At 46.0% G+C, this 20,930-nt stretch overlaps 1 protein-coding gene across 1 annotated transcript in view; it reads left to right on the plus strand.

Moving 5' to 3' along the window:
* The first annotated feature begins 11,626 nt into the window (after positions 1–11,626).
* GALNT13 (polypeptide N-acetylgalactosaminyltransferase 13) overlaps positions 11,627–20,930 on the plus strand; it is a 199,104-nt gene continuing 189,800 nt past the window's right edge. The window contains exon 1 of the transcript XR_003923877.1: positions 11,627–11,755. The gene's annotated coding sequence lies outside the window, so the exon portion shown is untranslated. The remainder of the gene's footprint in view (positions 11,756–20,930) is intronic.

Here is a 20,930-nt window from a genome sequence, read left to right on the forward strand (position 1 = left end):
GGGTGCAGGGATGCTGGCGGCATCGCCGCCGGGTCCGGCTTTGGGCTGTCCTCCAGCAACGGCAGCGGAGAAGTGGCTTCTGCCTTCCCGCTGCTCTCCCATCCTCGAGGCTCACATTTGCCAGCTCCTCCTTCCCTGCCGCTGGACCAGACAGCTGATGAAGACATCCCAGCCGTGGCGAAGGAGTGGTTTGTCTCCTCGAGGTGCTCGCTGTCGTTTTCCTATAAGGATTATTAGCTCCTTTACGTCTGCAGGCGCTGCTTGACAGGGCTGTCACAGCACCTGGCCAGATGCGCTGCAAAGCACAATTTGTTCCTAAAAGATTGCAATTATGTAAATTAATATATTGACTTATTTTTCACTGAATAAAGTCAACAGGCTCCGTACTCACTCTTAACTATCTTGGCATGTAATTTGGCTGCCCACAGGGATGGAGGTAATTACTGAGAGAGAGGGAGACAGCTGTAAAAATTGGATATGGACATGACACGAAGAAATACATCTTCACGTTACAAAAGTACTCTTCCGTATGAGCCCTGGGGGAGGTGCGTATTAATGCCTTCCCCAGTATGCTGCCAGCTTTCTGTGCTCTCTGTGGACTTAAAAATCAGTTTCAGGGAGCCACCACTTGCGGCGGGAGCCTGCCATGCTGTTGGGTTTGCGTAAAACATCTGACAAGACATGCCGTGCCGCTGCGGTGTGAACCTTGCGTAGTGTCAAAGGGGGCCACGATAGCGGCTCTGCGTGGAGAGCGAGCTGCTGGAAGCCCTTGAGTGTCTGCTGCTCCCCTTGCAAACACACCTACCGAGGCTAGGGAAAGCTTGCTTTGGCATTCCCGGTGGAGCAAATTTCAAGGGCCCCTGTCTTGTACCGTGCAGGAGGAGAGGGTGGTGGCATGGGCAGGGTATGCTGCTGAGATACCTTCACCTTTCACAGGCATAGCTCTTTCTCAAGTCCCATACAGGCTCATTGTCATCACAGACTGCTTTGGAAAAAATGCATTAGGCACCTGAATAAATACTTAAACAAACCCAGGCCACAAAAAACAATACAGATTGGAGCTGGACTAGTGGAGACATCTCCTCTACAAGGCAACGTGCTCCGGTGCTGGGGCTTGGCTAAAGGTGACCTTGAATGGAGGCAGTCCAGACTTGTGGCAGAAGCCCCCGAGATGCCTTTTCTTTTTCCGAAGGCTGGGGACGAGCACGAGGAAGGCTAAAACTCAAGAGACTGAGTGCAGTCATTTGTTTCCGAAGCCCCAGTAGACAGTACGGAGCTGTGGAGCTGACATTGTCCTGGACAGCTGAGCACGAGGGGATGGAGATCCACCATCCAACTGATGGATCCATGGGACTTCAATGGGTCTTAGAGCAGATCCTACCCAGCACTTCCCTGTTCATTAAAAGTTGCTTTAAGATGCCGTGCACTTCAGCAGTGGCTTTCTCGTCTGGGATGCTGGCTTTCGGTCAGCAAAGGCATTTAAAACATTTCTTCCTTAAAACACGGCTTTTGAAGACTACTCAACATGCACAGCAGTGCTGCTCCTTCAGGTGCGAGGCCTGTAAGGAACAGTTTACAAATGATATTTTAATTAAACTGTTATTAGCATTTAAATGGGAAGACTTCAACCACATTTTTAATAAAATTATTTCTGAAAGGGAGCTTAAAGTAAGGACTCCAAAATTATTTTAAATTAAACCAATTTCCTCAAACTCAAACAGGAAAACCTTTGGCTAATTAGGGAGTTGAATAAAATGAAATCCAGGAACGCTAATATAAGAATTAAGAAGGAGAAAATTGTATTTCTTTTGGTCAAACGAGTTAATTATTTTTAGCTATATCATTGCTAGGTGTGGGCATCACTACGGCCCGGCAGGGCCAGTCGGTTCCTGTGCTGGGGACTGCACGGGTTGGGGCAAATCGGTGCAGAAAACGGCCAGTGCCGCTCAGAGGGGAAATACAGTTTCTTCAGCGAAATCTTTGCTGAAAATATGGAGCTGAGCTACTCAGGGCAGGACAACCACCTGCTGCTGCTGCCGCCGTATTCTGGGAAACTTTGTGCTTTCAATGACACGAGGCTGCACCAAAAGCGGTGCACGTTAATTAATTTTTTCTTTTAATCCAGACGGAAACAGCAGAGCAAGACTCAGGTTTCTGGCCAAGACCCTCAATCGAAAACGAAGAAATATTTTTCAAGAAGCCTTGGCTGGCGGCAGCGCCAGCATTAATTGCCTTTGCGAACGCTGCGGGGCCCAAGCAGGGCAGCGCCGGCGGCAGGGATGGCTGGTACCCGCGCGGACCCCCCCTCCGCAGCAGCATCCTGCCCACCCTGGTGCAGGGCTGCCGGCTGGCACCAGCCTCCATCCCCGGGGATGTGCCGTCAGGTGCTTATGGCGGGTCGTTTAGTTCAGCACTTTTGCAACAGCTGGAACCTCGCAGACACAGGCGCTGTATGTTTCCAGAGATAATATCCCGCGTTGCAGCAGCGGATCTCGCTTGTGGTATTAAGAATCACAAGCAGATCTATCGCACAGCTGTTAGCAGATGGCACTTTGCAACGCCCCTGGTGTCAGATAACTTCAGAGGTTGCTTTCCTTAAAACCATACTTGTCTCAGTGTTGCTTTTTACCAAAAAACTATATTAACATGATTTAAGTTAATTTCAATACCAGGTTTCAATTACACCTTTATTATAAGGAGTCATTATTTTCCTGTACTCGTTTGCACTCCGACGTGTTTAATTTCCGTGCAAACCTCAAGTGTGTGATACCTAAATGCAAGAGGGATCCCTGGGAATGAAAACTGGTCCCTGAATGTGATCTTCCCTCCGACAGCGTAATGAATACAATGCAAATCAGGCTTTCAGTTTTAAGGATATGATGCTAACTTTTTTTAGGTGATTGTGGTAGACCAAGAATGAAACAAATTTTGGAGAAATTAATTAACTTAATTCTATTTAAGGGAAGATATCTGCCAATGTTAATCAACAATCTTTTTAAAGTTAGCTTTATCGGTTTGGTACTTACAAATTTCTGTACAATACATTAAACTGTACGGTCTGACAGAATCTGATGATATGCAACCAATATTTTACTTAATATTTTAAGCCTCCCCAAATGCCTTAGATCATGGGATAATGTAGCAAAACTCTGGTCTACCTTCACAGGGTAGCATCTGATAGCATTTTTTATAAAGGGCAAATAAAAAAAAGCCCATTATTCTGCCTACTGCCATCACACTGCTTTTCCTATAGAACAGTCCTCATTCACTTTGTAAATGTATAAGCAATGAGATAATTTTTTAATTTTAATAGGATGAAGTGATCCCTTGCTTTGAGAGGTGTGAATGAAGTAAATGGTGCCAGCTGCCAGGGATCAGCCCTTCCCACCTGCTGGTCATCAGGACAGGGTGCCCTGGCATTGCATCCCCCCTCCCGGGGCTGGAGAAGGGCTCTGGGGAAGGGGGAAAGTGAGGGAGAAGTGGGGGGAATGATGGTGGTCCCTGGCTTATATATAACAGAGCTCTGAGCTAGGACCGTGTTTGCTGCTTGTCTTGGGAGATACTGGGGAAGAGGTCTCGCTCCTGGAAGTACAATGTGAAATGAAAGGTATGACAATACATTTTTTTAAATTGATTTATTTTTTTGGTGAGGGCAGCAGGGTGGGAGAGGGTTTTTGTGCTTTCAGGTGTCTTCTCTTGCTTCAGAGCAGTTTTGCAGTGCATGGTCCTGGATGACTCTGCAGGAGGGAACCGGGGTGGGAGCCAGCTGGGTGAGGAGCCCTGTGCCGTGCCTGAGGAACTGCTGGTATTGCCCAGCTACAGGGAAATCTCCTGATCAAGGATATAATTTGCAGCTCTGTGGGCACAAAGGGGTTTGCTTGAGCAGGCAGGACTGCTAGGGAGCATTGGATGGTAGAAAAGATGTAGCAGAAGAGTAACTGCTGAGAGATGGTCGCTGTATAAGGTGAATCGGTAGCAAAAAGTGTAAATCTTGCTGGTTGCTACTGCTCAGGTCTGTGTTGGTTGCCCTTGGGCAAATGGGGTGGCGACTGCCAATGCCTCTGGGCCCCAAAACTGCCTCCCTGGGGAGCTGCATGCCGGGCTCGTGCCAGTGTTGAGGGCTAACCCACTGTGTGCGGGAGCTGCCCCTCTGCGTCGGCGTCAGGAGTAACTTGAGGTTCTTTTTTAAAGAGTAAAAAAAAAAAAGGGGGGGGGGGAGCTGAGGGGGGCAAAAGAAAGTAAAAAATTAAGTGTTGGGCTTTTTGCTCTGGGGTGCATTTTCACTGGTGAGTGTAACTCAGCATCTGCAGGAGGGGAAGGAGTTTTCCCAGTACCTGTGGCCCTGTCTTGCACCTTCTGGGTTTAAATGCCATTTCTAGGTAATGTGGAAAAAGCATTTTAGGGTGACTGAAGTGTGGAAACTAGGGCTTGCAGAAACCTCTTAACTTCACTGTATCACTGGTGCAAACCTGAATCTGTGACTTTGCCTTTCTTTCCCACACTGCTCTCCACACACATGTACATCTTGTGCTTTTTTAAAGAAGTGTTATAATGTGCAAGTAATATTTTATATGTGCTTGAGGTCCTGAGATGAAAAGTACTTGGCTTTAACTTCATTTGAACTGCTGTCATATAAACACGAAGTCAGCACTCTAGAAAAAAAGGAAGCTTTCTGTGCATCTCAGCAAGAAAAAAGGTATTTTTGTATGGTTTTTGATCTGTGAACACTATATCCATATGAAATGACTGAAATATTAAAGCATGAAATTAAAAATCGTAACAGTTTAACTTAAAATATTGTACATAGGATTTATGTGATATATAGGTTTATTTGCTTTAAAACTCAGAGGTTTTTTGAAGAACCACACCTCTAATTGTTTTATCTGCTTAGTGCTTCTCTTTTGCTGGAGCTCAGATTCTTCCAGGTGGTATGGGTGAAGGAGCATCCCCAGGTTTCTTTGTTTCATAGTGGCATTCCTCCATCAGCTACACATGATGGCAACTCCACTGGCTGTATCTGCTCCTGATACCTTCACTAGGGCTGGGACTGGATTCTGTGGAAACAGTTAATTTTTTTAAAAGTGTCTGAGATAATATTAAGATAATTCCAAATACATCTTTTTTTTGTTTCACAAGGCGACAACTTTATCTATTGGTGACCGTGTAGCTCTCTAGCTTAGCTGTACTCTGTGCCTGCTCATGGTGAGGCTGAAACTCCACTCGGTGGCATGTCAGCAGTAGCTTTGCGATACAAGGGGACAATTGATGTGAAGATTATTTTTCATAACCCCAAGTTCAGTTTTGAGTTCCTTAGGCCCTCCTGCTCAGAAGGGAAGACACTCTGCCAAGCCCTCATAGTTCTAAGGCTTCATTTGTCCAATCCAAGTATTTCCACATGAATTTATTGCTCACTAATCGAGACAGCTCTAGGGAGTCTGCGACTGCAATATATTTTTGACTGCCTTCATTTTTTGAAATGCACAATTCACTGCTACAATTTGCAGTGATAGCTTCTATTGCCATAGGGTGTTTTTTTAAAAGGGATTTAAGCAATTTGCTGAAGCCAGCCCAAGATGGTACCTCCCTTGGTCCAGCAGGCAGGGCATGGGGCAGGCAGACCGGCCGCGGTGCAGCTTGCCGTGGGCTGGGGAATTTTCCGTGTGTGCACCTCCAGGCGTGGCTGGGTCCCAGCCCCGTAGATCAGAGCTACTCTGAAAGCTGATTTGAAAAACCTAGTGAAAGATGTGCCTGCCGATGGGGAAATTGCTATTTCTAACTTAGGCAGGTGTTGATGCAGCAAATACTACAATGTCCTATAGAGGATTGCGGCTGGTGCAGCCGAGTTGGATGGAGCTCAACTTAACACAAGCAGTACTGGGGAGCAGGGAGTCGTGGCTTCCCTCCCCACCGCTGCTCAATCTTGACTGCACCATAATTGGCTTTTCTGAAGAACTGTCTCCTTTGGGCTGTTACCCTTCCCCGTGGGGACGACACTGGTGTTAGTCTGTGGATACTGTAGTGCCTTACTGGTGATACTGGTGCTAGTGGCTGTGTTCGTGCTGGCTTTGAAGGTGCTACCTCTTCTCTTCTGCAGACTGTTTAAAATCGAGGCTAGTCTCTGTGCATCTATACTACTATGCTCTCAGCCTCATAAAAGAGCCGGGCTCAGTGCCAGGGCTGAGTCTGTGGGCACGTCACCCCCCTGTACCATCAAACTGCTCTGCCCTTGTTTTAGCTCGGAGCAAAAGAAAACTCATTTACCAAACGCTCATCACTGCAGAGTGCGAAGGCACACAGCATTAACTTGCTAGCAATACGCTTTTGAAGTTCAGGTAAATAATTTCAGAACAAGCGTCTTAAAAATGTACTTTCACAGCTCAGAAGAGCCTGGCAGGTATCTGTGTTTTGGGGAGATGGATATTAGCTGGTGAGAAGAGACTTGTGCCTGCACTCCTGTATTTGTACATGTATTTGGCTGCACAGATATTTACGGGCTCCTTATATTTTGATTTTTGACTTGAAACTAATTTTTACTCTTGGGCAGTGTTTTTTCCCCAAAGTGGTAAATCGGTAAGAGAAATGTCCGTTGCCTCTCCCTCACAGAGGGGAATAAAAGCCCAAATCCTGCTTCCATCAGTAACCACTGCTGCTGTCTCTTACCACTGTCCCCTCTTGCTTGACATCTGGTACGATGTCTCCACCTGCATGCAGAGATAAACCGGATTCATTTCCACAGTGTCACTGCCATTCGGTTGGGCTTTAGAGAGGCAACACGAGCTGTAATGAGTGTCTACTGTATCTGCGGCGAAGCGTGCGGTTTTGGGGCTCTTCAGAAACGGGCTCATCCGTGCGGGAGAGGAGCCTGCTGGGAGCATCTCCCATGCCCCTTCCAGCTGTAGCATGGACAGAGATCTCTCTTTTTTTGGAAGGTAACAGCTTTGCCAGCTCAGGTGACTCGCTGCTTGTTTTCCTAGCCTGTTCTTACTGCACCAGCTGCCAGTCAGGCTGGAGCACCGATGCTCCAAGCATGGCTCGTCCCTATCCTGCCTGGTGCTGCTGCAACAAGTATTTGCCAGTTCAGCAGCCTGAGGTTTTTCTCCCAGGTTTTTCTGTGTGTGTTCTGCTACGACACCTGGTTGTGTGTACATCAGACACACCGATCGATCCCCCTGCTCTGAGGTGGACTTGCTGGAGTCTGAAAACAGACTTTGGACTCTGTTTTCTTCACATGCTCACACACCTGATGGGGAAAGGGGCAGGCTCTGGGCTCTGCCCTCCCTCTGTTGAGGGCTGCAGGTGAGCCTGGCACATGTGCTCCATGTGTCTTGTCCCTCCATCAATATGCTAACAGCTTGCTTTAATGAGCAAGAGGGTGTTAACTGTAAATTGGCTCATTTATTTTTTAAAATCTATGATTTAAATTGATACTCAGAAATATTATGGACTATACCTCAGGCAGCCCTAATGACCCCTTGCAGGGAAGCAGGGGAGATGCAGGCGGCAGTGGGGATCTGTGGGGAGCCCCAGCGGTGCAATGAGTTTGTCAGGCCATTGCAGCATGGTGCTTCTCCTGCTTTGCTTTTTGCTGTGCCCAAATGATCTGTCATTTATTTAATGTTGTTACAGTCTGGCCATGAATATGCATTTCACTACAGGCAAAGGCTGGGTGCATTTTTTTAAAATGGAAGATATTGTCTGACCTGCCCGGGCTTTCATGTCAAACTTGTGTAAAGCTGGTGGGAAGGGACCTCGGGAGGTCAGAGTCCGACCTCCTGCTCACAGCAGCTGCTCTGAGCCAGAACCAGACCTGATTCATGTTAGACAGCATAGAAGATCACTCTGTATAACAACAGATAAAGGGATTGCAGCAAAATGGTTGTGGGGAGGCTCAGCATCCTTCTTGAGCACTTGTCTAATTGTTTACAGTTATTGTGAAATAGTGTTTCCTCCTCACTGCCTTTTCAAGCTTGTTTCAGCTTGTTCAATGTTTGAGCTTTTAATGGAAACCTTTCTAATAAACCCTCATGGCATGACCTTATAGCCTGAGAGTACAGAGGATGTGTTCTCATTTTAGAAATACAGTAAAATTCAGTGGTATCGGTTCCTGTATAATATACCTTTCCTAATCCTCTTCTGATTTCCCTCAAATGCTGTCAGTCTGCTTCTGCTATGTGAGATCAGTTCAAAAGCCATCCTTTAAGACCCCCATCGAAAACCTTCCTCCAGCTCCTTGGTACTTGCTCCATTGATGCAAACCACTTAATTATTTTGGCCAATGCCATGCTGCTTGTGCCAATCCCCATCTTCCATCTTTTTACAATTCATTCCTATCTAGCATTGATAAAATGCTTTACTGAAGCTCAGATAAAAGCCCACAATTTTTCTATCTGGGAAAATCACTGCCTAAAGCCATTGGGTGGGTTCACCAGCGGCAGGTCACGCTAAGCACGAGCAGCACCTTATTCTGCATCCTCCTTATCTGTTTAGTTAATCTTGTGATGAAACTGCTTGTCAAGAAAGGTAATGCTGAACACTTCTGAACGACCAGAAAGCTCAACAAAAAATACCATCCTGGCTGACAAATTTGGAGGCATATTCTAATTAGATATTTTGAAATATTAAGGGGGACTTTTGCAGGGTACCTTGCAGATGTTATTTTCCAGGAATTCATTGCATCTGTTTGACCTGTATGAAGATGGATGCAACTTTCAGCTGATGTGTTTCCCAGAGTTGTAGGGCCATGGGCTTTCAGAGGCAATGGGTTTAAATCCTGTATTTGCTCTGGAGGATGTCCCTGTGTCAGTTAAAGGGTTGTTTCCAAGGAAACACCTGAAATCAAGGGCAGTAAGCAATTAAGTGTGTTAATTATATTGGGTGGTGCCATGAGACCCAAACCAATTTTGCTGAGGTTTGGGATGCATCCTGGGATGTGATGTAGGGAGAGAGAGGGAGCAATAAACTGTGTAACTTGTAGACAGGTGTTAAAAAAAAAAAAAAAAATTCCATGTAGGTTTGTTAAATGGACTGCTAGCACTGTTTTAGTGCAACAGAGCATTCAACAAGAAAAGGTATTTGGGTAAATCCATGTTATTGGATTACTAGTGTTCAAATATCCATGATGTATACCACATACCCTATCTCTATAGGTATGCTGTGAATGAGTTTTTATTAAGAGGTGTACAGAAAAAGATGTGGAAAGGGATGGCTGCTTTTTGGAAACAAGAGAAATGGAGATCGTGGCCAGAGGGACTGACTAAAGGTAGATCTCTTACTGGAGTCATGTACATTATTGGATGAAAATTTACACGGTCAAAATACATACCGCTCCCTGGGTGTGCCAAATGCGGCTTTTCTTGAGAAGCCAGCGTTCTGGCAGAGGCTGGCAGTATAAATAGTGCTTTAAAGTAAATAACACTTCCAAGAGATGTATCTGAGCAGCCGGGGGCTCTGGGCAGAGCGTGTCAGAAGAGGTTTTGCTGGGGTGCGGTGGGGCTGATGCATTTTGGTGTTCTGCTTCCCAAGTGCCTGTCTGTGCACGAGCCCTCGACCTGCTGAGCAATGGTCTGATGAGGGGCTCGGCTCGGAAAGTTGACTGCTTTCATCCCTGCACCAGGGTAGGCAACAGGTTGGCTTTGCATTTACTTCTTTGGGTCTGTAAATAGCTCTAATATAGTTACATAGCCATCCAATACCTTTTCTACTGCCTCATGAAGAGAAACTTATCCTTTTAAACTGTGTTCATTTCCACTGCCACTGCCCCAAAGGAGGTGGTGAGATGAGAGGAAGCAAATTTCACCTTTTTAATAACATTTTCTTAACATCCATTTGTCATGCAGTTAACAGTAGTTCTGTGTGTAGAATCTGTGGTTGTTTCTAAAAAGTGACTATTGTTACCGGACTAAATTTCAGTCGTCTTGGAAGAGTGTATCAATATTTTGATGTTTAGAGAAACTATTAATTTAAAAGCTGAGCAATGTCTTAGCAGCCTTCAAATGGGAAAAGGAGAAGAAAAAGTTCATGCTTCACTTAACCAGATAGCTGCTTCCTCCAGTTGGTAAGTTGTAGAAGAAATTTGGGTTCAGGAAGGAAAAATATTTCCATATACTCCACTGGCAGCTGATGTGGAGGAATAGATGCATCCTTGCATAATTCAGAACTGGCCTTTACAGCATCCCCAGGGACCCATGGGGCATCCTGGCCCCTTTGGGACCCCCTGCGTTGGATGGGGCTGGTGTTCAGTTGCCAAAAGTAAAACCAGTTCCATGAATCTGTCATTAAGCTGGAAGAAAATCGGAAAGGAGACTACAAGTTGTTAAAATAAGCCTGAATTTGTTAAAAGGAGTCTTGTGACCCTGCCATGCTGCTGTTGGGGGGAGGAAGGAGCAGCACTCTCCTCTTCCATGCCAGCTTCTCCCTTGCTTGGCTGCAGAATTGACCTTGGCTCTGTGATGGGAGCAGGGATTTTCCACAAGGTGTAGAAGGAAAAGTCAGTGAGTATTGTTTTTCAACTCTATTGATTGCTTAATGTGAAGTATCTTTTGAAGGACTAGAAATGTACTTTTTTTTTTTTTTTTGAGAAAGCATCTTTCTTGCAGCACTGGGTCCCCGCAGCTCTCTGCAGGGGTCAGGGAGCTGCAGGAGCTGCATGGATCGGCTGGTAGGGGGGGATGTGCTGAGCCAGCCGTCATCCCTCTGTTAGATCAAGGCAAAAATTAAACCGTCACCAAGGAAAGCAGCAGAATGGACAGAAACTGTTCAATTACCCAAGGAGCAAAATCACAGCTTCTGAGTGCTTTAATACAACTTAATGAGTTGTTGTTAATCCTTGATTTAAAAAATAGAATTTTTAAGCAGTCTTGGAAAGCACTTTATACCGTCCCATTAGCCTTACAGGGCAATAAAAACATTTCTTTTTGTCCAAATGCAAAAAGGGGAAAAAAAAATCAATTTCTCTGGAGCCAGTTGTCATTTATTGTTCTCACTTTAGTAACATGGCGCAGTCCTGGTCATGGACAAAGTTAGATTTTTGTGGTGTTTTCTCCAGGAGTAAAGATGCATTTATCTCCTGGCTTGCCCTCTCTTCCAGCTGTCACCAAAAGCCAGCAATGGTGCATCCCTCCTCCCTCCAGGCAGTGGTGGGTACTGGAGATCGCAGGAGGCTGAGCTGGAGGCACTGGTGTGGCTGTGCTGCCCCAGCCCGGCCAGCAGCGCTGCAAAGCGAGCCGGGCACTTCTGCCCTGGGTCTAGGACGTGTCCCAAAGCCATGCTTAACCATAGGGAATGAAAGATTGCTATTAAGGTGCTGTGTAACTGGGGTGGAGGTGGAAAGCATGACTGCTCCCTTCATCTTCCCTTCCTGAGAGTGCTTTGCACATGATGGTGTTGGTGAGGACCAGCTGGGAGCTGCCCTGATGCCAGCCAGCAGCTGGGCTGAAAGAAAGGGATCTCTTCCCATCAGACGCTTTCTCTTTATGAGGTTTTCTGCAGTGAAGCAAAAAGAAAATGGTTGCCCAAGTGCCATGTGAACAGGATTAGTAGTGTCTGAGGCTTTAAAGCTTGCACACAAATGCTGGATTTCCTTGGGTCAGGTTGGGAGCGGCACAGCCAGGGTCTGTGGGCTCTGCCCCTCGTGGGGATGGCAGTGTGGGTGGGCGGCTTTTCCGTGGAGCATCCGAAACACGGAGGCTGATAGTTAGCTGTGTCCCAGAGCTATTGCATCCCATGGTGCCTCTCCAAAGTCCTTTGCAAAGATAAGGTATGTAGCTCAGGCCAGATTGCATCATCTGTACGGCAGATGTTCCTGCAGGTATCAGTCACTGCTCCAAACGTGGGGACAAACTGAGCAAACCCAGCGTGCTCATGTTCGGGATGTTCCTGCTGGTGTCTGGAGCGAGGCAGCTCTGGGGCACGGCTCCTTCCCTGCTGCAGTCCTCAGGCACGGCTGGGAGACGTGGGGTGCTCCCACAGCCCCCCCAGGCTGAGCCTCCCGCTGCAGGGCACAGCACACGTCTCGTGTGCTCTAGGACTGCCGTCTAGGATGATTTAACACTCTGAACGAATGAAGCTCAATATTAGTGTAATGCTTTACTCTTACTACTGCTGTGCCTAAGAGTCCTGGTGAGCAGGTCCCGGTGAGCAGATGTCACCGGGCTAGAGCCTGTACAGAGAGTAAAAGGAAGCAATCTTTCCCCAAAAGCTCAGATTTGAAGACAAGAAATAACAAGTAGCTGCAGAAGGGAAATTGAGGAAAAACTAGACAACTTTACATGTTGGCTGGCTGCTCCCTTGCCCAGGTCTGGTACAACATGTTTCTTCTGGTCCTTTCTGTTCCCAGAATATGATAAACTTGCGTGGCATCTGGTTGAGGTGGGTGCCCTGCCTGGGGCTCAGCACGAGCCTGAAGAAGTCACAGAGAAGAACGACCCTTTAGAGCTCACACCCCGCCTTTGGGTGCTGCACAGGGTAAGCAGCCCAGCTTCATGGCAGCGTGCCGGGGAGAGTGAGAAATACAGAGAATTCATGGGCCAAACCCGGTAATGCATTACTGGCACTTGCGATTACAGTTCCCAGCAGAGCAATAACTCAATTGCACTGTATAGACCTTAATGCCTTGATTGTGTGTAAGAGGGTGGGATGGCCGTTGCTGCAGGCTCATGCATCCGTCTCCCTTCCCGAGCTGTTTCACATCCTCTGCGAGTGCCCGGTCCTGCAGCTCTTGCTCTGCTCTAATCCCAGTGAGGCAGAGATCACCCGCTTGGAGCAGGAGCAGCCTTGCCCTGGTGCGGGCTGCCTGGCTGGGCACTGGACTGGGGGCCTTGGGTGAGATAAAGGAGTTAATTACACCGATGTGCGGTATTAACATCAGTGTGCTCTAAAGGTGTCTGCCTTGGCAACATGAACTGCAATGGGATTGCATTTACAAACTGGTCTTATGTGGCAAACGCATGTCAGGTTAGCTCGCAGGCACTGCTGTTCTGCCGTAGTCGATGAGAGGCAGCGGCTTCTTCCTTGGTGTGGCTGTAGTTAAGATGCCTGGGCTGACCTTCCCTTCCCTCTAAAAACTTCCAAATGGTTTTTCTTGCTGGACAGTACCTCCCTCTGAAAGTGGGACCTCTGAGACTGAGCACTGCCTGTGCTCTCCATCCAGCCCCTCGGGACTGCAGGTCATCTTCACCCACTGACACTTCCCATCCTCTTCCTAAAGCTGGTGCAGAGTGAGGCAGGTAAAAAGTTTTTGAGTTGGCTTCTTGCAGCTTCTTTTTGTGCCGGTCGCCCATCCGGTGCATGGGAATGCCTGAGTGCCGATGAAGCACAGTCGGGCCTCCCTCGACTGCAAACTAGATCAAAATGTCACTTCTGAACTGCTCTGAACCTGGTAGGATTTGGGATTTGGGAATGAGCTATATAACTCTGGGCTTGCCTGTAAATAAGATTCCTGCCTTCGAGCGTCCTTGAACCGCTCTTCCTGATGAAGAACCTCAAAAAAATATATCTAGGCAATAGAAAAGTCTTTCTACAGGGATTTTTGATTTGTGTGTATGTGCAAGAAATATAAAACCATAACAATGTTTTCTTCCATGCTCTCACAATACATTTGTCAACTTAAAGTAAGAAATAGCTATAAAAAGGAATTGCACTGAGATGGGGACCAGAGCTTCTTCTGAACATACTTACAGTGAAGTTCTTTGCATCTCTCCTGCTTTGTCTGTGTATCTCTTGGGGATTATTTTGCTATTGGATTTGTCCCCAAATAATATTTATTATTCTTGTCATAACCAGCCAAAAGGCATAAGCAGAATATAGGTTGCTTCTGAAGTCCTCGCTTTTCAGAACACCTGCTCGTCTGCGTGCCAGCCTGCAGCTCAGCCCTCTGTCCTGACATTTACAGCCTTTTAAACTGCATTGTTGAAGCCTTAATCTGACAAAGCCTTAGGAAGGCAATCGGGGTGCACGCTGTGCCTTGAGCATCAGCAAGGGGAGGTTCAAAGATGACACCAGTAGCTCGTGTTCGGTGCAGCCGCTTGCCAGACTCTCACCCGGGGCAAGCCCTTCCCGTGCCCACTGCCAGCGTGCAGCCTGCAGACGGGAAAGGTGAGGGTGCTGATGCTCGGTCCTGTGTGGTCCCTGGCTCCTGTTGCTCTTGTGGGTGCTCAGCATCCTCTCCCTTCCCACCACGCGCTTCCAGCTGCAGCGGGGTCTGCGTGATGCCATTAGCCGGCCACGGAGCTCACGGTAATCCTGTGCTGCTGCATTTGCAGTTATCTCTTGTAATTTATCTGAATTTACATATTAGTACTTTTTTAGTAGTCTGTGGTAGCAGCATGAACTGGTTTTTCGAAGTATTTTAATAGGAGAACTACTTAGCAAACCTTCTGTGCCGTTCCTCTAAAGACACAGTGCCAGACTACAAAAATGCCATAAAAACACCCTGTAATCAATAGAGTAAGACAAAAGAGCAATCAATTTCTCTAGTATTTACTTAAGCACATAGCATTAGATGCCTGACCTTTAAGTCTTTTGGACTGTATTAGATTTAGTATCTAATTATCAGTCACATGAGTACTATTGATTTAAAATCATGATGCTGAAGTGATCTGGTTGTCAGGAAAAAAAAGCTTTCATAATTGTGTATCATCGGTAGCAGAGAAATTTTCAGGAAAAGAAACAAACATTTGGACTGAGTAGTATAAAGCTAGTGGGGGAAAGATTTTGCTAAGAGAGGTTTCCTTCACTGCCACTGTAGTATTCTGGTGCATTTTTTCCCTCAGTTTAAAAAAAAAAAAGTGCTTGTGGAGCATAATTTCATAAGACTGATGAAGGTTTGTCCAATGAGGCAGGCAACACAGGTACGAGTGCAGACCAATAATATGATGGCCACTTCTGCTTACCCGCAGTTGTGTTGATGGCAGCGGGGCTCCATCCCCGCCGGGCACGGCGGTGGGCGCTGGGCTGCACATCCCTGCAACCGCCTTCTAAGTGAGCCCTCGCCCAAAATCGAATGGAAGTTGGAAAATGGCAGTTCTGCTCTATGTTTTCATGAGTCCAAACTCTTGCTTTTCCCCCAACTCTTTCCAACTGAGTTAATACTGAAAAGGGATGGATGGAGGAAAAGAATGCCTGGCCGTGCTGGTGCCCTGGGCGCCTGCCTCCCCATCACCTCCCGGTCCTCTGAACCCCACATCTCTGCTAGTCACTAATCACTTTGTAAAGAAGTTACAGACTTTAAAATATACATAATACCACCTACAGCGGGTTTTTTTTCCCCCTCCATATTTCTGTAGGCAGTTTGGCTGTTTTGGGGATCCGTGGGGAGCTTTTCTGTCACCCACTGCCGGATATTCAAGGCACTTAGGGTGGGAGGGCTTGTGCAGACAGAGCCATCTGCCTCTTGCTCCTCCCTGCGAAGTCAGCTTTAAATGGGTATTAGAACAAATTGAGAAATGTGTAATGTCTCCGGCAGGGCTGACTTCAGTCAGCAGGTTTGACGGTCTATGTACAACAGCGGGGGTGTTCATAGAAGCCCCATAAAAGCACACTTAAGCATTGCAAAGAGATGCTTTAAAGTTTGAAATTCAGAATACGGTCGACTTTGCCATCCTGTTGTGCAACATCTTTAGCACCTACCCTAGGTGTTGTCCTCAGTTCTCCACATTGCTTACTGTAGGGCATCACAGGGATTGTGCTGGTACATATTTTCCATGTTCTGGAAGTCTGTAACACCAATATTCTTGGCTAAGACACAAGGCTTTATGCACTTTTCTCAGGATGGCTTTTTGTGGATACCACCATTGCAAAGCAAGGGCAGAAAAAAAATGGGGTTTTCCTCTCAAGGACAACTGGGAATATTACCTGTTTCTCGAAATGATTCTACTTCTTCAGATATTTGCCCACGATGCATCTTCTTAATGATGGCCTTAAATACCTTAAAGAGGTATTTACCACCTCTTATCTTCCACCATTTTCCATTTCTTCTTAAAGGATGCCTTGCTAATTTTTTATTTCTCTGCCTGAATCCCAAGCAGATTTTAATGATGATTTCACTCTACACTCAATTATTTTACTGCAAGCATTGCACAGAACCCCAAGCAGCCTTCTGTGTTGAAGGAAAATTTCTGATATATATATATATTAGGTATACAAAATCTGCCAGACTTAGGAATTTTTTTGTATAGAGTCTGTTAATGCAACTGACCCATAAGGGAAAGCATGTTGTTTGTTTGGGGTTTTTTTTGACCCTCCCTTTGAATGAGCACATCCCAGGCTCTGGAGCTCAGTATTGGGGATGCAGCTCAGACTGGAAAAAGGAGCAGTGCTTTTTTTTTTTTTTTTTTATTCCTTCTAAACAGAAGGGGGAGGAAAAAAAAAAAATCTTGTAACAGTTGTGTGCTACCTCTGACAGTTACCTTTCTATGTGTTGGGAAGGAAATCAGGCACAAAATGCCCATTAAAATAACAGTAGTTCTCACTCCCAATTCCCTGTGCACTTTACTATGCGCATCCCAATTTACGTTCAGTCACACACGCTGAAAGCTTGAGCATGTTTGGAGCAGGAACAGAAGTTACCTTGAGACCAGGAGTTAAGCCATTTTTCACACCTTCCATGCTGTTTGGGATTTCTTCCCAAGCTGTGGCTGGGAAGATTTAATCTTGCCGACATTGCTCTAGCCTAAAATGAAATCAGTTAAGGATTTTCTGATCTTCCTTACTTTCCATCAAGCTATTCTGAAAGCGTGAAAGAAGGAAATGGAAGTGGTTTGTGTTTTTTAGCTGCTGTTCTCCTGTTACGTGTTTGTTAAAAGGACTTGGAGTGTTGCTGCTTGTAGTGAGGTAGCAAATACTTATGGAGGTAACTGGTGTTTTACTACAAAATGGGTGGGAACATAAGGGTAAATTCACTCAGTGTGTGTGTATATATATGCATCTATATCCTTTCTATTAGTGGTGTGCTCATTTTTGGCAGTGGTCTGGACCTGCATGGGGTTCCCCCCTTGTGGCTGAGGGCAGATCCTGGCTGTCTCTGCCTCCCAGAAAGCATCCAGTGCAGGTGTGCTCCATTTGCACAACGATCCTGGAGCACAATAAATACTGAGCAGGAAGGTATTAAATCCAAACTGCATTGTTTTTTTGTTTTTAACTTTTTATAAGTGAATAAGAAAAGTTCTATAAGCAATATCACGAGAGAGTCTGTAATGGTTAATACTTGTCAAGCAAAGCACTGTTCTCTTCTAAAAATAATGCTGAAGGGAAGCAAATGCTGTCCCAAGTGCCTGATACATTAGACTTCCCAAGTCCCAAGAGAACCTCATTTTCCAGCAGCAGTGCATACAAGTATATAGGCAGAAAGTTTCTTTTGAATGGCTTTGGTGTAAATCCTGTCTTCCGTGGACACGTTGCTCAGTATCTAGAGGTTTGTTGTAAGGCAGACCATCATGGACTGATTGTATGAGTAGTTCTTGAATTCCTGTCTACTGTGGCTGCGCACAGTGGGTGTTTTAGCATGCCTAAAAGGTCTAACACTGGGCTATGACACCTCAAAGTGGACACTTTCTTTTTGGGCAGTTTTGTGACTCTATCTGAAAGCATATCTTCATATTATCAGCTATTCTGGAAGTCTCATTTGAATATGCAAATAGCTTAAGAGGAAATGGAACCTACTTTTTTAATAAACCATGAACAAGGGAGAAGGAAAATCTTGTTCTATTTTGGTAAAAGATATGAAGGCCTTCTAAAGACTATAGGTAAAACGTCATGCTATGTCTTAAGGTATTAGATTGACTCTGTGCAGAGGAAGTTGTTTGTACATAAAAACAAAGTTGAGAAAATCCCAGTTTGATATGCTTTACCATATTCTTGGACTGACCTGTTCAGCCCCGAAGACCTCTTACAGTCTCAGGAGGTAAAGCTATTTTCCCTTCTGCAGAGAGAAGGTTTCCTGGGGGTGGCATCAGCAAAGCCTGGCCTGAGGAGCAAAGATTCTGAGCACCATCTTCTCAGGCGTGACAATCTGGGCTTTCGAATGTCTTTTAGCTGCTGGTGGCTCATGTCATGATAGCTGAGAGGAAGGGTATGGGAGGAAGAGGACTGAATCAAATGCAAATTTAGTATATTCAAGCAAGAATTATTCCGATGTCATGCTAATGCTGTCATTGACTTTCACTGAGGTTCAAAATGCATTCAGAATATCATGGGATGTCGGAGATGTTAGAAAGGATGATTATAGGAATCAGACTTTTGCTACAGCTCTTCCCTCCTAACAGGTTACTAATTTTGGAGCTACTGTTTTGCTGGTTATAAAATAGCTGTATTGGAAAGCGTTGGAATGGTGGCACAATAATGCAGCAAATGAAAATGAAGGATAACTATAATTAAAGCATTAGAAGACAAAGACCTTTTCAACTTATTCCAGATGTACCCAGCCCATAGTGAATCAGAGAATTTGGTTGTATTTATCAGCTTTAATTGAGCTTACTAGCCATGCAGATTCCATTTGGCAGATCAATGTAAAAATCTATCAGTGGTTCGATACCACATACTGAGTCGAACAGGGATCAATCTCACCATCACCTCCTGATTGAGGGTCTGAGCATTGGGCTGGAGTTAGAGGTGAATCTCCTTTAATTAAAATGTATGGAAAACTGTGATTTTCTGTGCCTGTCCTGCCCTATATGTGGCAGCACTTACATTTCTGATGATGAAGGGCTGGGGATGTCTGACTTCTGCTTCATCAACCATGCCTGGCCCTGCTAATGAGCTGCTCTGCCCTGGGGAAGCCAGCTTTGCTAGGTGAGAAAAGTTATTTATTCTCCTATCCTGCCTTGTTCACAGTCTTTCCTGAAAAGAAATTGTCAATCATGCTTAATTGCACTAAATTATGTGTGGCAGGTAGGTACAGAAGTGCTGCTTGCTCCAGGCTGAAATGAATCCTGCAAAAGTGAGCTCTTGTACTGGGATTGCAGATGAGGACACAAACCACATTCCAGCGTGACCTATCAAAGCAATGCTGGATCTTGGGGTAACCAGAAAATGAGGAAATTATTCCCACATTTTTTGGAGTGTTTTCACAGACACATTTTCATTTTTTTGGTTATGCTACAGAGTTGTTCTTATTTGTAGAAATAACACAAAGCCTTTGCTTAGCTAGAAATAAGACTTTCAATTCCTAGCTGATCTACGCAACTAGTGAACAAGTGAAGTAGGCTAAATCCCAAGACAAGGTGGTCATTTGCTTTAAGCCTACGCCTGTCAATGACGTTAGGAGGCTTGTCACCTCTTCCCTGGGTTGTCCATCCTGCTGCTGCAGTCAAGGCCACGGATGGTTCTGTGCAAAGGCCCCAGGTCTTTACACCTCTCAGGAATTCACAATTCACCTTATGAATTACTTAAGGTTATTTTCTTTTTAGCCAGTCCACTGAACATGGCAAACATGAAATGATCCAAGACAAATGTGGAACATAAGTAGGAAATGTCATTGATGCAAATGATCCTCCAAGGGCTCAGGCCGTGTATAACAGGACTGAAGAAATGTACAAGAAAAGGAGATACATGGTGCATGTCCAGTAGCCTTGCTCTCTTGAACACCTATAAAACATTCCACAACTTGAACCTCTTGCAGATAGAGGCAAGTTCCACACAAGCAGGGCTTCCCCCCCAGCATTCACCCTCCTGGGCATGCAGAAGCAACCTGTAACCTTAATGCAACTCTAACCTGAAATGTTTCCCTGATTTACTGAACAGAAATGATCAAAATACCCCTCTGCACTGGGGGTCCTGGTGCACTGGAAAGCCACACTTTGGGCTTGGCAGTGTTTGCATTTCTGCTCCCGGGAGTGTGGATGTGAGTGCTGCCGGGAGCAAAGGGCCAGTGATCGGCTGGTGCCGTGTGTTGGGAAGAAGGCTGGTGCCGGGTAAGATGGGGATGCAGAAGGGCACGGGTGCTGCTGCAGGTGATGTGGAGGCTGATGGCACCGGCACTGCTGGACCTCAGCCCGCAGTGGGTGCGGAGCTGTATGGACAATGCTCAGCTGAGTTGAGGTTTGTGAGCACCTCGGTGGTCTCTGGTCCCACCTCTGCCCAACGGCAGGACAGCTGGGTCAGGCTGCTCTGCTCTTGTCAGGCAATTTTGGGTGTCTCTGAGGATGGAGATCCTATGCCCTCTCCATCCCCTGTTCCTGAGTCCGGCTGCCCGCCGGCTGAATGCGTGCTTCCAAACCTTCAGCCAGGGTTTCCCCACATTGCAGCCTCTGCCCACCGTCTGTCCTGTGCCCCTTGGAGCAGAGTCTGGCCCCACTGCTCTGTGCCTGGGGGGTACACGATTGCTACTGGGACAGCCCTTCCATTGGGAGCACAGCAGTGACTTGCTTTGGGTTTGGGTGCACCCACTTTAAATAATAATTACCGATTCTCCTTGATGAGGGTGTCTTTTTTTTGGTACGTGTCTGCAGAGAATACCAAAGTACCTTCTCTTGGGTCTTTCCCTTTGGTATCTTACTCTGTTTCAATCAAAGCTCACAGCTGAATTAAGCTGCAGTCACTATCTTTGCAATGCTTCTAACAATCTGTATTGTGTCCTCACTACTTATCTTCATTCCTTCAAGCTGCAGCTATCAGTTAATTCAATCAGGATTGATTAGTCAATGAATAATTAGTTAAACGATTTGTGCTGCACACCAGAAAGCCCAATCTCTGTCAAAGGAGTCCCAGTACTTGCCACTGTTTTTTTTTTTTGTGGGTTTTTTTTGTTTGTTTTTTAAAAGGACATAATGGCTGCGTTGAGCTCAGTTTCTGCTCTGAGTCCCACTCTGGAGTATCTCTCATGATTTCTGTTGGCTCTGCTGGGAAATCGGGACCCAGCCACCATGGCCCTGTGGATATCACAGCAATTTTTTTTGGAGCGTTTTGTTGGTTGTGTTCTTGAAGGTAATAGAAACCCT

Source organism: Aquila chrysaetos, chromosome 6 (assembly GCF_900496995.4).
Source record: "Aquila chrysaetos chrysaetos chromosome 6, bAquChr1.4, whole genome shotgun sequence".
NCBI classification, from domain to species: domain Eukaryota; kingdom Metazoa; phylum Chordata; class Aves; order Accipitriformes; family Accipitridae; genus Aquila; species Aquila chrysaetos.